Source organism: Oratosquilla oratoria, chromosome 26 (genome assembly GCF_046742065.1).
Source record: "Oratosquilla oratoria isolate Oo_2021 chromosome 26, ASM4674206v1, whole genome shotgun sequence".
Taxonomy (NCBI): Eukaryota; Metazoa; Arthropoda; class Malacostraca; order Stomatopoda; family Squillidae; genus Oratosquilla; species Oratosquilla oratoria.
The window spans coordinates 52,611,643-52,628,051 of NC_134802.1; the positions used below are offsets into that span (position 1 = coordinate 52,611,643).

Here is a 16,409-nt window from a genome sequence, read left to right on the forward strand (position 1 = left end):
ATTTGCCCTCTCCTCATGGTTTCTGGGGAGCTGTGATTTCTCCTATTTTCCGGTCAGTCGTGAATTGACCATTACCCGGACAATTGTGACCCAAGTGTTTACCGGACAAGATGCGTTGGTTGTCTGGATAGCAACAAATCACATGTTTGCCCGGACATTTGGGGGGTTTGCGTGTTTAGTGGACAAGTGTTTACTCACGTGATGTGAGAAGGAAAACACGTTTAGCTCACGTGGGAAGTGTTTGGATGATGTGTTTTGCGGGGACACGTGGATCCGGACGTTGATTTCCGGACATTCGTAATCCGCGTATTGGCCTGTAGCAATGTTTCCTCGATTTTTATTTATTTATTTGTTTGTTTTTATTTATTCATTCTATTTTTTATTGTATTTATTTATTATTATTATTATTTTTTTACTTTTTATTTGTTTTTGTTATTTATTTTTATTTATTTACTTATTTATTTTTATTTTTAATTATTCTTATTTATTTCTTAATTTTTTAATTATCTTTTTTATATTTATTTTTTATTTAATGTAATTTTTTATTTTACTTATTTATTTTTATTATTATTATTATTTTTTATTCTATTTATTTATTTCATCTTAGTTATTACTGTTTATTTATTTATTTTATATTTTCATCTATTTATATATTTATTTTATTTTCTGTGAGTGTGCGTAGAAATTTGCCTGTGAGCAAACTTTGCCAATCACTGAAAAGTATGTGCACACCCATGGCGGCGACAAAGTCATTTCGTTTGCAATGAAACCGCTAGAGTTAGAGAAGATGAATATATATATATATATATACATATATATATATATATATATATATATATATATATTGGTTTGACGATTGGGAAGTTACCACATTTTTACATAATTTATAAGTTGATGTTTGGTTTGAACTTCTTTATTGAATGGATTTTAATATCGTTTGAAATCTTGTGTGAGCATATTTTTTCTTCACGTGCGCTAATTGTAAAAGATGTGTGCGCGCGCGCATGTGCACAGCCTTAGAGGGAACGAGGGTCTGTGGATGTGGCCATCAGTCCCCGGATATCTTGTGTCCTTATGTCTCCCAGACATTTGTTCACTTCTTCATAGATTACCTGAATTTCTGTCCTGGAGGAAAATATCGCATTTGATTAAAGAGCGGCCATAGAGAGGAGGTTTAAAAAGAGTAAGAGAAAGGAGGGACAAATGTGATGAGCATTTTATTTTATTTTATTTTATTTATTTTTATTTTTATTTGTTTATTGATTTATTTTAATTTTAATTTTTATTTTATTTTATTTTATTTATTTTATTTTATCTATTTTATTTATTTATTTATTTGTTTATTTTATTAATTTATTTATTTATTTCATTTGTTTATTTATTTATCTATTTTGAGTGGAGATGAGTTTCCGGGCATTAAACAATCCTAAGTGAGTCTGATCCATAGGGGCGTCACTCTTCATGAGGAGCCTGCACTAAGAGACACTCAGCGGCCGAAATTCAACTTTGCCTTGCGTGTTCTCAGTTTCTCTCTTTCTAGCTCTCTTTCTCACACTTTCTATCTCTTTCTTTCTCTTTCCCTCTCTCTTTCTCTCTTTCGCTGTCTATCTTTATCTCTCTCCTTCTCCCTTTTGCTCTCTCCCTCTCCCCCTCCCTCCCTCTCTCTCTCTCTTTCTCTCTCCCTCCTTCCCTCCCTCCCTCCCTCCCTCTGTCTCTCTCTCTATATATATCTATCCATCTACCTCTCTATCTCTCTAAAAGTGGAGACACGGGGGAAGGCTACATAAGTACTCAAGGTTTTAGAATGACAGGATAACATCAGAATTGAAAAAAAAAAAAAATCATGCTAAACGATAAGAAAAGAAATATCGGCCTTAAGCTGTCAGGGCGTAGATTTAATCATTTTCCCCCAAACGGTTTAAACTTCCCACAGAAGGTATGGAACGCAGTTAACAGTTAAAACACCTTCAATGGGAGAAATACCCAGATGGCTGACAGCTGGCCATTTTGTTGTTCTTACTACATTTGGTTGTTCTGGGCGTTTGTTTATGGGCCAAATGGTCTCCTGTCGGCATGATTCGTAATTTAAATTGCCTACGCCATCAGTATACTGTGTGATTAACCATGGTCTTAGATCACGTGTTGGACTCGTCATCGACAGCTATTTCCCTCCCGGAAGAGAGCTCAGAGCTCATATATGACCGATCAATGGGTAATTCTATGACTTTACACGCACACACACACACACCAAACTCCCCGCCCACGGGAGTTGGAGTAACGACTGGCAGCGCAGGGATACTAAAATTATTTCAGCCCTGTGCGGGATTCGAACCCGGACCGCCGTAGTGGCGGCCGGGAACTCTACCGACTGCGCCATCGAGTCGTGTGTGTTACGAACAGAGTGACCAAAGAACAGAACCTTGAGGAACTCCACTATTATTATTATAATTTTTTTTTTCTCAAATACAATCCTTGACAATCGGAACTTTTTTTGTAATTATTTTGTTAATTGTTGATTCAATTGACATGGATGTTGCATCTCCAGTTTGTTGTGGTTATATTAATGTTGTTGGAGTAACTGTGGTGGCTGAGAATATTATTCATAATTGTTGAAATTGTCAGAATTATTCGAGCGTACCTGGTCCACGAAGGGGTCGGTTGAGACTAAGGAGGGAGCGGATGTAGGGAGCTTTATTATGTTGTTGATGTGTTTGTGCCTCACTTGAATCTTGCGACTTTGATTTGTGTCGCGTGGGGAAGGGGAGGAGGAGAAGGAGGAAGAGGAGGAGGAGAATTAGGTTATATTGGGGAGAGGAACAGCAGCAGAGAGTGGAGGAAGGCGAGGAGGAGGAGGAGGGAGTGAAAGAGAAGAAGTAGAAGAGGAGAATAGAGGAAGGAAGAGGCAGAGAAAGGAGTGGAAGAGTAGAAGGGGAGGAGGGAGAAGGGAAGGAAGAGGAAATGAAGTAGGAGAGTAAGGCACAAGGGAGAGGGGAAAGAGGAGGAGGAGGAAGAGGGGACGAGGAGCCAAATAAAGAGTAGGAGGAAAGGGAGGAGGAGAAGGAAGAAGAGTAGAAGACAGGGGAGGAGGAGAAAGAGGAAGAGGAAGAAAGGGAAGTGGAGATAGAAGAATAGTAGAAGACAGGAGCAAGAAGAAGAAGAGGAAGACAGGGGAGGAGGAGGAGCAAGAGGAAGAGGAGGAGGAAAGGGAAGAGGAGGAAGAAGTGTGGAAGACAGGGTAGGAGGAGCAAGAAGAAGAGGAGGAAGACAGGGGAGGAGGAGGAACAAGAGGAAGAGGAGGAGGAAAGGGAAGAGGAGGAAGAAGAGTGGAAGACAGGGGAGGAGGAGCAAGAAGAAGAGGAGGAAGACGGGGGAGGAGGAGGAGCAAGAGGAAGAGGAGGAGGAGAAAGAAGAAAAGTAGAAGACAGGGGAGGAGGAGCAAGAAGAAGAGGAGGAAGACGGGGGAGGAGGAGGAGCAAGAGGAAGAGGAGGAGGAGAAAGAAGAAAAGTAGAAGACAGGGGAGGAGGAGCAAGAAGAAGAGGAGGAGGAAGAGGAGAAAGAAGAAGACAGAGGACGAGGAGGAAGAGGAGGAGAAGGAGAAGGGAAAGAAAATTGCCATCTGACACGGAAGAGATTGAAATTGGCTATTATTGGCTCGCCACTGCTGTAGGGGAAGGTGGAGGAGAGTTCCACGTTGATGAATGAAATTCCCTTGCGACAAACATCATGGAAGAAACGCCTTCACTCCCTACTAAAGGAAATCAAGAACTTCACATATTTATCACAAGACTGGCGTGTTTGTTTGTGTATTTAGCAAACATATGAGTTGAATAAAATTTTCTGGCGTCAGAAGAACATAGACTAAGTATGCCCCGGATTTTGTTACTCGGAGAAGTCGTCAGTCAGCTGAATGGAATCGTTTGACGACTTGAACGTGGCAATACGTGTGACGTAACACAACCATACCCTCGAAATATGGGTTTCAATCCCCGTAGATTGTCCGTATTCGGTCCTCTACCTCGTTTATAATTTCTTTGTTTATATATCAATTTGTTTGTTGTACTGTCTATTCACTGTTTGTATAGACATGCTCATATATTGACTTTATTTGTTTATTCTAAACCTACTTATGTGTATTTATTTTATTTAACGTAATAAAAATCCTAAAAGGCTTTCTACCTTTATGTTTGAAACGTAAAGTTTACAATCAGTGCATTCTACCAGCAATAATCTACGGGTGTGACTTGGAAACTAACTAAGGCGATGGAGACGAAACTAAGGACTGCACAAAGGAAAATGGAGAGATCAATGATGGGAATAACGCTGAGAGACCGAAAGAGAGCAAGTTGGGTGAGAGAGCAGACTAGAGTGAAATATATTGTGGAGGCGGTAAAAGAGAGGAAGTGGAATTGGGCAGGTAAGTTAGTACAAAGGACTGACGAGCGATGGAGTAAATGTGTTACTGAATGGACGCATCGCCATGGGAAGCGTGGATGAGGGAGACCAGACAGAAATTGGAGACACAAGATAGAGAAGTTTGCAGGAGCGACGTGGCAGAGGTTGGTGCGGTCGTGTGAATCATGGGTGATATGAAGGAGGCCTTTGTTCAGTAGTGGACTAAGGATGGCTGATTTGATTGAGTGAACGTACTTTATCTAAAATTGAAATGTATATTTTAGTATTTAATTTATTTGTTATTTTCCTGAGTTAAAGCTCAAGTTATGGTACCCACGCATGCACACAGAGTAACGTATAATTAATATACATATATATATATGTACATATATATATATATATATATATATATATATATACATATATATATATATATATTCATATTTACAACCACATTAATTCACTTTAATTAAATGCCATCACAGTCGAAACTGACGAGGAGCTCGATGGAAATATATTTAACGGAAACTGATACATGGTCAAGCTAAGGACTCGAACCCAACTCAGACGTAACAAATGACAATGACTTAGCCCATTGCGCTATAATATATATGTATATATATGTATATATATATATATATATATATATATATATATATATATATACACACACACATAAACCAAAGGCCCTTTCCCCAATACAAAAAGTGACAGGGGGGTTGCCGAATCGAAACCTTTGGAGAGGCCTGGGACCTTTGCCCTATGTGCTCGGAAAGCCAGCGCAAGTGGGGAGACGTGTGGTGAGGAGATGATCCTAGCCGCCGTCCGGCCTACGGGACCACTTCATTTAAGCCCTGTTCCCTGATGATTATAGAAATAGGAATTAATCCAACATATGTTTGTACGTACATATACCTAAGCTTTTCCCCCCTTATAAGGGAGGTAGCCAAAAAACAAAGGCATAAAAACAGTGTTAACGTACATATATTTGTACAAAAAGAAAAAGAAAATGGAAGCAGAGAGTGATTCAGGCATCTTAAGTCTTTTAAGTTATTTTTGACAACACATTTGCCCCAACGAAGATACTTTAGGAACAGTGTTGATGTTCCCACTGGTACTACTGTCCACTCTTGTCCAATAGAATGCATCCCTATTACGCCAATATCCTCTGCTACCCAGCGGTCAGCCTGTTAGGGAATGAGAGGCGGGGAGGTACTCGTAGATGTAGAGAGAGCGTGAGAGAGAGAGAGAGAGAGAGAGAGAATGGGGATTGGGAAATAGGAGGGATGTTACATAGAGGAGGGAAAGAGAGGAAGAGAGAATGGGTATTGAGAAAAGGGAGGGATGTTATATAGAGGAGGGAAAAAGAGAAAGAGAGAGAGAGAATGGGGACTGACAAACAGAAGGGATGTTATATATAGGAGGGAAAGAGAGAAAAAAGAAGAGGGATTGAAAAAATAGGAGGGATGTTATATAGAGGAGGGAAAGAGAGAAAGAGAGATAATGGGAATTGACAAAGAGAAGTTATATAGAGTAGGGAAAGAGAGAAAGAGAGAGCATGGGGATTGACAAAGAGAAGGGATGTTATATAGAGAAGGAAAGAGAGAGAAGAGGGATTGAGAAATAGGAGGGATGTTATATAGAGGAGGGAAAGAGAGAAAGAGAGAAGAGGGGATATGGAGAAGGGGAAGAATGTTGTTTGGAAAGAGAGAAATAGAGAGTGAAAGAGGGAGGCGAAGAGAGACAGGCATCGAATACAAAGAGAGAAGGCAGATGTTGCCACGGTGGAAAAAACCAGAGATAATTGGTTTAATTATCCACAAATTACAACGGGAGGGCTCGGTGTCTTCGCATCATATCATATCATATTAGTGTCACAAACCGTTTCAGAGGGGTACGTGTATCAGTATATGTATCATCATCATCATCATCATCATCATCATCATCATCATCATCATCGTCGTCGTCGTCATCATTATTATAATCATCATCGTCATCATCATCACCACCATCATCATCATCATCATATCATCATTATAATCATCATCGTCATCATCATCACAACCACCATCATCATCATCATCATCATCATCATCATCATCATCATCATCATCATCATCATCACCACCATCATCATCATCATCATCATCATCATCATCACCACCACCACCACCTCCACCTCCACCACAACCACCACAACCACAGTCATAATCACCATCATCATCACCACCACCACCACAACCACAGTCATAATCACCACCACCACCACCACCACCATAATAAAACCCATGAACCTTCTCTGTCATAGCTGAATGGAATAGTTTGGCAGAATAAAAGGACAAATGTATTGCCCTCAAAATCATCTTAAACGTACTAATTTTTAATTTTATATAGTTATTTAGTTTATATATATTTTATATATATTTTATATATATTTATGTATATATTTATATATATATTTTATATATATTTTATATATATTTATGTATATATAAGTTTTTCATGTAATTACCCACCATTCATGTAGAGCAGAGGTCATCTGTAGGAATTATTTTACAATGTAAACAAATACATTGCGACACTACATTGTTAACATTATTTAGTACAGCTTTGTAATACAAAATATCTTGAGAATTTTCTATAAAAAAAATTACTTCCCAGGGGGCGCCCGGGTTTGAACCGGGGACCTCTCGATCTGCAGTCGAATGCTCTACCACTGAGCTACACCCCCAACGTTATATGGAGGGAACCACAAGGAGTTAATACGGTGACATATAAACACACCACGTCGTTCATCATGGCGAGGAAGCCCAGTCTGGCACTTCTTCCTTGTTTAGTCCCATTTGCTTGTTAGGTCGCTTTTGGCCTCCGTCTGTGCACCGTTTTCGTCCTTATGGCTGGACGTGGATGTGTGTCGCTCTTGCATGATAGGTCACAATGTTCATGAAGTCACGCTCGATTGCGGACTCGTAGTTGAATAAAACCGCTTGGTAGTAGCCAGAATAACATGTATAATGTGTGTTTTCCAGTCACCTTAAGGCGCACCAAATACTTCGACATGACGTCATCATCTAATTGCTTACGTCAGCTGAATGAAATTGCATGACGTATTGCTGACATGTCTGCATGACTTCTTAAGCGATGCAGTTAAGATCTGGAAACAAACCAACAAACAATCGTTTGTGTTTTTTTTTGCGTTTTTTGTTTAGTAGGTATAGAGGAAGGGAGTGGGAGGGAGGAGGGGCAAAAAACACTTTAGTATATCTATATATCTTCACATGAAGTCTTAATAAAATCGTCAGACGACATCCGTAGGAGAGTGTATGTGACAAAAACTCCAACCTTTGTTTGTGACGTGATAGAGAGAGAGAGAGAGAGAGAGAGAGAGAGAGGTAGCATGTGACATGATATGTCTGGCATCCCTAATAACCGTGACAGACAGACAGACAGACAGACATCTCGGCGTTCCACTGTGATCATGTCACCTCCATTCTCAGTTCTGATGTCGATGCTGTTCTTCTTCACCCTCTTTTGACGTCATCATTAAGTGACGTCATTGTCACTAAGTGTGACGTCATTGTTTCTTGTGATGTCATCGTTTGTTTTACTTGTTAACAACACGAAGGTTGTCGGTAGGTCGTGATTGTGATACGTAATGACCCCCAACCCTCTCTCTCTCTCTCTCTCTCTCTCTCTCTCTCTCTCTCTCTCTCTCTCTCTCTCTCTCTCTCTCTCTCTCTCTCCACTCCCTCCGCTGAATAAAATCGTCTAGCGCTGTTCCATAACGGAAGATGGAATGCAAACCACAGCGACGTGCTTTAAGTGCTTTATTAAGGCTGCCGCCAAGTGACTTTATTCATGTCTCGAAAAACATCACCGTAGCCACAAGAAATTACGTGAAGTGTTCCAAAGGTGGAGAGAGAGAGAGAGAGAGGGAGAGGGGACCTCCCACTCACTCTCTTCCTCTCCAATTCGTCTAAGGTCAACCAGAATAAAATCAATTAAGGCTATCACCTTGTTCAGTGGTGGGATAACAGGATGGGTAGAACCTCTCTCCTCCTCCTCCTCCTCCCTCCTCTTCCTTCTCCCTCCTCCTCCTCCTCTCTCCTCCCTCCTCCTCCTCCTCTCTCCTCCCTCCTCCTCCTCCTCTCTCCTCCCTCTTCCTCCTCCTCCTCTCTCCTCCCTATTCCTCCTCCCCCTCCTCCCTCCTCCTCCCTCCTCAGCTTCTATTCTTGCCGCGGGCAGCTGGTATGTTTCACAGAGATATGATAATAATAGACGCGTGTCCGCATCGTATTCGCGTAAGAGGTGAAGATGTGGGGAGACAGTAGATGTACGGAAAGGAACAAAATGTAAAATAATTCTGTGTGACTGTGGTCAGTAGGGGTGACATAAAAGTCCCTAAGATGTTGAATAGAGCTTATGAAGTCTGTAACCCCCGCGTGGGGTATTAGGAAGTTGGAAAACGGAAGAAATTAAAATAATAAAGAAATAAGGAAATGTCGTTAAAAAGACAAGATGTCCGTTACTGGGTTTTATTTATTTTTAATTTCTAACTGAAATTTCTTAATATTATCCTTAATCTTTGCAAGTTTTTTTTTCTTTATATATATATATATATATTTTTTTTTCGTACGAAGAAGGGCCAGTACCGAGCCAACCACAGCGTCACTCGATGTGACAACCGTTCCTGATAGATTTGAATTTCAAATTTCGCGTAACGGTTTTGTCAACGGAAACGTACACAAAAATGTTGTATCGCTTAATTCGATTTATTCATTGTCGTTTGCGCAAACAGTGGGAATGGCTTCATTAACCAGCGCTTCTAGCCTTGGGAACAAAATCACACCAAAGAGGTGAAGGAGAATCTGGGAAGAACAGCACTAGTGATCAGCTATTTTGAGTGGAGATGATTTTCCAATTATACAAAAATGCTGAGTGGCTCTGGTCCATAGGGGTACGGTGACGACGACAACGTGCCTCTCAGACTTCACTCTAGCGAATACCAGAATAAAGTTAAAAAGTTTACAAATGAGAATTTAACACATCCGATGTGATTGGTGGATGGAGGGGGAGAGGGGAGAACAGGGACCAATCACAGCACTTTCCGCAATATCGTTTACCAATCATGTGTATCGGAAGGGCAGGACGATGTGACGTCATCTTGCAAAGACCATAGCAACGTTTTCAAGGCTTAATAGGGTTGAGACCCAACGCAAACAAACGTTCTTAAGGCTTACTGGGAGCTAGGCTTTCACATTGGGGGGAGGGGGTGCATATACCCCGGGGGGAATATACCGGGGGGGGGGGGTCATATGTCCGGGGGGGAGGCAATTCTAGCCTGATCTTGCCGCCCACAAAGCTGACAAAATAATAATAATGATAATAATAATAATAATAATAATGAAAGGTTAAAGAAGCCCTTAATATTTTAGTGTAATCGACGAATTTTGCATTAGACTCAACAAAATATGAAATATTTTCTTTCCTTTATACTTTCTGCAATAGGGACATTAGATACAAAATTAAAAAAAAAATTATTTTGCAAGCCAATAGATAAAATAGGCAGTAATGGAAGATGGGGAGTTTTTTTTTTTTTTTTCGAAATGTCAACCCACAATCTCTTACCCCCTTTTCCACTTCTTTGTCTCGCTTTCAAGAAAAATTTCCGAGGCTTACTCGGTGATCCACTGGATCATGTTCCTTTACTGTGGCTCATTACAGAACAACACTGGAAGTCTTAACACAAACTCACACATTTTAAGACGCTCACTTTCTGTCTCACTTCAAGACTCACGTTCAGTGTCACAACAAGTCTTCATGGCAGTCTCACAACGTCTCACTTTCAGTGTCACTGCAAATCTCTCACGAAGTCTCACTCAAAGTCTCACTTTCAGTTTCACATTTTCCACTTAGGACCTCGTTAGCAATGCACGCACCATTGAATATGTAAGGCTTGATATATTGCACTCTTAACTTTAAAGTGTCAAGCCCTCCTCCTCCTCCTCTTCCTCCTCCTCCTCCTCCTCCTCCTCCTCCTCCTCCTCTTCCTCCTCCTCTTCCTCCTCCTCCTCCTCCTCCTCCTCCTCTTCCTCTTCCTCTTCTCCGCTCCCTCCTGACCTTCGTATCGATCTTTGCCTCGTCAGTTCGATTCGACGACATGACGTCACCAAGGCTCTCTGAAGTTCATGAAGGGAACATCGCTTCAGTAACCCTTCCTCTCGCTCTTCAGTCCCGTCATAGAACCGGATTGAACCGGTTACACGAAGAAAGTTCCTGTTGATAACGGTCTTTCTTTGTCGATCAGTCAGATCGACTGACGAGAGACAGCATAAAATGCATAATGTATGCCATCAGGCTTCATGAAACTTCTTAGGGTTATGGGCTACTTTCGCAAACCCAAACGATTACTTTCATCTGTTAGAAAGGAGGGATTTACTCCGTTTTTTCATTAAGACAATATCAAGGGAATCTGTAAATTCTAGAAGTAATTCTAATTAATTAGAGCTGATGAAATTAGTATAATTCTACGCACTAATGCATTTGTATTGTGTGCATATATATATATATATATATATATATATATATATATATATCTATATGTGTGTGTGTGTATGTGTATGCATGCATGTATGTATAACTTGGTTCGAGTTTCACCTTTTGTATTTTCATTTTTCATATATTTATTATTATTATTATATTTGTTTATATTTAATTTTGATGTTCACTTTTATTTTTCTAATTGCCTTACTTATCTATTTATTTATTGTATAACCTATTTATTCTTTGATTTTTGTATGGAATCGACTCTTCCTTGCTATTCCTTGAGAATTCGTCTCCATGACTGATTTTGCGAGAATGACGATAATAAGCAGGAAACTAATTACTAAAAAGAACTTTTAGGGGAGTCAAAGAACATCGTTCTGTTCTTACGCAGCTCGAAGGCGGCGGTCATGGGCTTGAAAGAAACCTCGATGGACCGCGACCCCCCATACTCCCACCCAGCGACAGAATATCATGTAGAGTTACCGGACGAAAGTCTGAACGAAATTTGCTTGATATATAATCGACGAAATGAAGAACAAGAGTTGTTATTTATGTTCTTGTTCTTGTTGTGTGTTTTCTCTGAGCCTCTCGTGACGTAGTGATTCGGCGTCGTCGTCGTCGTCGTCGTCGTTGAGTCGTCATCAGTCCACCTCATCGCCTACAATAACTGATCAAGATCAAATTAAAAATAAATAATAATTAATCTAAAACGAGAGCAAAGAGAGGTTCCTTGTCATCACCATCCTTCACTAAGGAATCTTTCTCCATCTCCTCCTTCTCCTCCTCCTCACTCCCATCGTAATTTGGTGATATGGGGAGGTGAGAGGCAAGGGAGGGAGGGAGGGAGGGAGGGAGGGACATAAGAGAAGACAGGTGTCTGGAATGAACAGCACCACAGACAGACAAACCCACACTCGCAAACGACGACATGACGTCACACTCCCACTGGTGACGTCACACGAGAACGAAGCAGTGATGGTCAAATCTCTTGTACCACAAAGGCTCACTCCTTCCCTCAACCGGGGGTGTAGCTCAGTGGTAGAGCATTCGACTGCAGATCGAGAGGTCCCCGGTTCAAACCCGGGCGCCCCCTGTGGTGAAATTTTCCGGCATCAAATATGAATAAAAAGACTTCCTACTTCCGGAAACACTACCCGGACGTCGGAAGCTCACGGAACTGAGTCTTCCGCTGTCCTGGTGGACGACTTTCCATCATTCCAACACTGAATCAGCTCTTGGTATCTTGTGGTTCCCAGCTCGTGTTAATAAAATCGCCAGGCGACAGGCAGGACCAACGCACTAAAGTCGAAGTCATTTCGTGTTTATGTTCGAAATTAACTCTGGAGTCTGGTTCTTGGTGACGCTTGGCTTGATAATGATAATGATAATCACGTTCAGCAGATGTAATTACAAACCCACCACCTCATGCATTATGCTGCAGTGAATTCGTTATAATTATTATTATAATTATAATGAATACGCTTACGGGCAGAGTGTCGTGGGTGAGTGGGAGAGTGCGCCTCTTCCTCCTCCTCCTCCTCCCCTTCGTTCTTCTCTTCCCTCTCCTATTTCTCCTCATCCTCATTCCTCTCCTCCTCCTCTTTCTCCTCCTCTTTCTTCTCCTACTCATCCTTATCCTCTTTCTCCTCCTCCTCCTCCTCTTCGTCCTTTTCCACCTCCTCTTCCTCCTCCTCCTTCTTCTACTTCTTCTCCTCCTCCTCCTTCCTCCATCTTCTCCTCCTACTTCTTCCTCTCCTTCTTCTCCTCATCCTTCCTTCCTTCTCCTCCTCCTACTCCTCGTCCTCCTTATCCTCCTCCTCCCTCTCCTCCTCTTTCTCCTCCGTTTCCTCCTCTTTCCCCTCCTCTTCTTCTTCCTCATCCTCCTCTTCCTCTTCCTCTTCCTTCTCCTCTTCCTCCGGGCGTGTCATACCCTATATGGATTTTGTTCTGGAGGCCGGCCAAGCACGAACTGGTTTCGGATGCATTCGTGGGAGACGGACTCCAGGCTGAAACGAGATATCAGTCGATCGGGACCCCCCTTTTCAGAAGCGAGTTTGCTGCCCCCCCCCCACTCACCTCCCCACTCTAATGAATAAAATCCCCTTTATTGATCCAGAACAAAGACTAGAAGGTAACAGTGTCGACATGTGTGAGAAGATAAATAGTAAGATAACAATGATAATAGTAATGATAATGATGAAAGTAATAACAATATCGATAATGATATGTAGGCATCGCACCAAAAGATTTATTATTCAATTTAATTTTATTTTGTCTATCCCTTATTTTATTTTGATTTATCTTTATTTATTTATTTGTATTTTTTTACTTGTTATATTTTTATTTTGTTTTATTTGTTCATTTATTTATTTTTATTTTATTTGTTTTACTTACGGTTTTATTTTATTTTGTTTTATTTATTTATTAATTCATTTATTCATTTTTTTTTTTTTTTCCATCCGATCTCACTGTGGGCCGAAAGGTCTAATGTAGACAAAACATCGTCACTATAACACATTGTGACCTATTGTGAACATATTGTGACCTCACTTCAGTTTCGCTGTGATACACCGACTTTCGTAACACCAACGAAAAGACTCGAACGAAGAGTCTTGTGTTGGAGTGTATGCGCGCACACACGCACACGCAGTCACGCACGTAGCACACATACATTCAAGCGAATCTGAGACAATTCCCGAAGTTGTTCGGAAGTTCAAAAATAAAAACAAAAAAAGGATAACTAAAAAGAAAACAAGGATGAGGTTGGTCGCAGGCCGACCCTCTGAGTAAATACACACACACAAACACACACACACACACACATACAAACACACACATACGCGTACACACACACACACACACACACACACACACACACACACACACACACACACACACACACACACACACACACACACACACACACACACACACACACACACACACACACACACACCTCCCGGCGGCTGCCACTACGGCGGTCCGGGTTCGAATCCCGCCAAGGACTGGAATAATTTCAGTATCGCTGCACTGCGAGTCGTTAGTCCAACTCTCGTGGTCGGGGAGTTGTGTGTGTGTGTGTGTGTGTGTGTGTGTGTGTGTGTGTGTGTGTGTGTGTGCGCGCGTATAAGGTTACAGGATTACCCATAGATCGGTCATACGAGCTCTAAGCTCTCTTCTGGGAGGGAAATAGCTGTCGATCTCGAGTCCAACACATAATTCAGTACCGTGATGAATCACACACACATGCACGCACGCACGTGCACATTTTTAAAGTTGTAATAACAAACGCAAGCCTAAATTATAAGGCCAGAATATAAACAGAGGATCGCGTGTAAGCTCAGTTCTGTATGATAGAAATACAGTGGGAGAGTTTAGTACCAACTTCATCTTCTTCAAGACGTCAGACAACAGCAGGGCATAAGTAAGGGCTATGTGACAAAACAGTTCAGAATCTCTGACCCACAGCGCACGAGCTCAGTACTCTATTGAGCACTAGCAAGGCGCCCCTCCTACCCCCTGATGACGTCACTCATAATACTGGACAGTCTTGTACTACTGTCTACAGCTGTCTCTTTCAAATGTCAGTATATGTCCAGACATATACAGACACACAGAGCCCCACCCTCTCATAATCCTCGTGAGAGTCTACGGGAGACGCCCCCCTGATGACGTCACACTCGGGTTGACGACGAACGACATTGTACTGTTCACACACTTGTCACTTAATTCGTCGTCAGGGGGTGTAGCTCAGTGGTAGAGCATTCGACTGCAGATCGAGAGGTCCCCGGTTCAAACCCGGGCGCCCCCTGGAATGGATTCTTTTCCGGAAAGCGTGAGAGTAGGAAAAGGACATTGGGGTGGTATGTCATCACCTTGTGGGACTGCCGCATCTGGACGATGGACCTCAACATAAGCAGGTGTACAAAAAACAACAAAACATTTTATATTTTCAATTATGTTGACCCACGAATTCCCAAAACTTAGTAGGATCAAACAGAATTCAAGGCCCACTTCGCCAGATAGTTTAATTGATCAAATGGTGTATCTGTGTTAGACAACATGTCAGATACTTCAATGGGGGTAGTGAAACTCCAGTATACATTAGCTTGTCTTTTATACATTGATATAAGAATTGTCTTGGGTTGGCGGAAACACAAGCCTGAATCCTACGAAGGGTTTCGATATGGTTACATTACAGAGCAATATAAGGTCCATCACTATTGATCCTTGACACAGCATTGCGTCAGCCAATGCTTACCTAGCACTTGGTCAGGTAACGCTTAGTCAATGAGGCTCTTTGGGCATTGGAATGTCCTGTCTGAGTAAGAGGGGACTATGTGACATTCTCATGGGTTTCGTGACATGAATAAAAGGGAAAATATAAGGAAACTGTTCTCCATCAGGAAAGAAACACTGAACCATTTACGCCTAAAGACTCTTCGTGTAACTCTCTCTGATGAAGTCATCCCACAAGGTGATGCCTGCTGCCCAGTATCTCTCTCCGATTATTTTAGGGGGGAAAAAAAGGACATCCTAGGGGGCGCCCGGGTTTGAACCAGGGACCTCTCGATCTGCAGTCGAATGCTCTACCACTGAGCTACACCCCCTGACGTGTAGTTAACACAGCTGTGCAGAGCATATCTGTACAAGACTATCCAATGTTGTGTACCACGTCATCAGGGGGAGTGGGCGTGGGGTGTCCGCGGTCTCCGCCAGTGCTCAGTGGAAAGGGCGTCGCGAGCGATTCATTGTGTATGTGTACTCGAGTACTTGCACTAACCTTAAGTTAATACTCGTGGGGCACCGTCAATACTTGACATGTTTAAGTTACCCCCTGTTATCATAGTAATGAAAGCAAGTATTAGCTTGTACCATCTCTTCTCATGTATACATGGTTCCTAAATGTATTTACTCAACACAGGAATGGAGATATGCTCGTGGGGTTCTGTCTTTGCCGTACCTAGCTTTAATTTTGTTTGCGATTTTATCTTGGGTTATATCTTGTAAGTTGTCTCTATTTTTGATACATCTGTACGGGAAACCGTTTCTTGGCATCCTTCTGATTTTTTTTCTCGATTCGTTCCGTTGATATCATAACAACTCCTCGCCCCCGCCCCGCCCGTCCTAAAACCAAGAGTTTCTTCTGTCTAATTTGACCTCGAATGACCTAACTACCACAATCATAATTGTCACCTCTTTCTCGTCATTCTCTGACTGCAAGCCCAGTGTTTCTAATCCTTCTTGTTGAGGTTTGTCTTCAAGGCTGGGAACTATTTGGGTTACTCTTCTTTGTAGTCTCTCAGCCTTGTTTATGTTCTTCGCGTTTTGCCACGGCAGTTTTTAAAAGAGAGAGAGAGAGAGAGAGAGAGAGAGGGAGAGGGAAGGGGACAAGAACAAACACCATGCACTGCAGGCTCCACCCTGGCTAGGCAACATTAGTTGGTTAGCGTTACTAGACATAGGTGTA

At 41.8% G+C, this 16,409-nt stretch overlaps 1 protein-coding gene and 4 non-coding genes across 6 annotated transcripts in view; 3 read left to right on the top strand and 2 right to left on the bottom strand.

The window, feature by feature from the left end:
• Window positions 1-16,409, top strand: part of LOC143039582 (uncharacterized) — a 226,656-nt gene that overhangs the window by 148,198 nt on the left and 62,049 nt on the right. The window lies entirely within an intron of this gene.
• On the bottom strand, window positions 7,053-7,124 carry TRNAC-GCA (transfer RNA cysteine (anticodon GCA)). Its single transcript has one exon. It is a non-coding gene; the product is annotated as a tRNA-Cys (tRNA).
• Window positions 11,961-12,032, top strand: TRNAC-GCA (transfer RNA cysteine (anticodon GCA)). Its single transcript has one exon. It is a non-coding gene; the product is annotated as a tRNA-Cys (tRNA).
• On the top strand, window positions 14,679-14,750 carry TRNAC-GCA (transfer RNA cysteine (anticodon GCA)). Its single transcript has one exon. It is a non-coding gene; the product is annotated as a tRNA-Cys (tRNA).
• On the bottom strand, window positions 15,478-15,549 carry TRNAC-GCA (transfer RNA cysteine (anticodon GCA)). The gene has a single exon. It is a non-coding gene; the product is annotated as a tRNA-Cys (tRNA).